The 761-nt window shown below is 36.3% G+C and overlaps 1 long non-coding RNA gene across 1 annotated transcript in view; it reads right to left on the reverse strand.

Moving 5' to 3' along the window:
• Positions 1–369, reverse strand: part of LOC109953365 (uncharacterized) — a 3,190-nt gene extending 2,821 nt beyond the window's left edge. Inside the window, exon 1 of the long non-coding RNA XR_002273901.1 lies at positions 256–369. This is a non-coding gene — a long non-coding RNA (uncharacterized LOC109953365). The remainder of the gene's footprint in view (positions 1–255) is intronic.
• Positions 370–761: the final 392 nt, after the last annotated feature.

The raw sequence follows: 761 nt of genomic DNA on the forward strand, positions 1-761 counted from the left end.
GTGTTTTTCTGAAAATTGATAATTCTTTGTTAGTTTATCAACAGTATAACATGCCTTAACCATTTCAAACATGTCTGAAATTATCAGCCAAAAAATCTGAACTAGTTAGTCTGAACAGCATGTGACCATAAATTGTGTACTTTCAACTACTTTCATAGTAGATAACCCGTTGTTAGATTATCTGTGTAATTTTGAATCCCCAACACGGTTAGCATTAGACAACTTTTTCTGCTTGAGTTGAACTGACATTCTTACCAGTTGCTTTATGAAGTCAGGACTGTTTCTGAGCTGCTCCCCCTGGTTGTCAATAGAGTGACATTAGGCTAATGGCAGCAGATTCAGCTCATCTCTTCTTCAGCTACAGATTTCAATGTCTGGACAGTTGTGAAACTGATTTTCATTTAGTACCTCATCATAATCTCTTGATTTGTTGTAGAAGTGCTAGGAAGAAAAAAGGTTTCCTAGATATGTAATTAAACAACTGATTTTATAAAAAACTATTCAATCAACAGCAGATCACAACATATGAATACAATATGCTCACATGTATGAAAAGTGGTCTGTGGTCTCCTTACCAGTCAATGTTGCTCAGAAGAAACAGTCTTTCTCTGGTGAGTCCTTGCTCCCATCACCTCCTTCTGATGCTGCTCTCCTTCCTCTCTCATCTGACCTTTGCCTTCCATCTCCTCTCAAAATTACCCTCCTTTAATTAAACATTTCAACACTTAATACCAAATATATACAATTTACAGAATACACCA

The sequence above is a fragment of the Monopterus albus genome, unplaced genomic scaffold, assembly GCF_001952655.1.
Source record: "Monopterus albus unplaced genomic scaffold, M_albus_1.0 scaffold641.1, whole genome shotgun sequence".
Classification (NCBI taxonomy): Eukaryota; Metazoa; Chordata; class Actinopteri; order Synbranchiformes; family Synbranchidae; genus Monopterus; species Monopterus albus.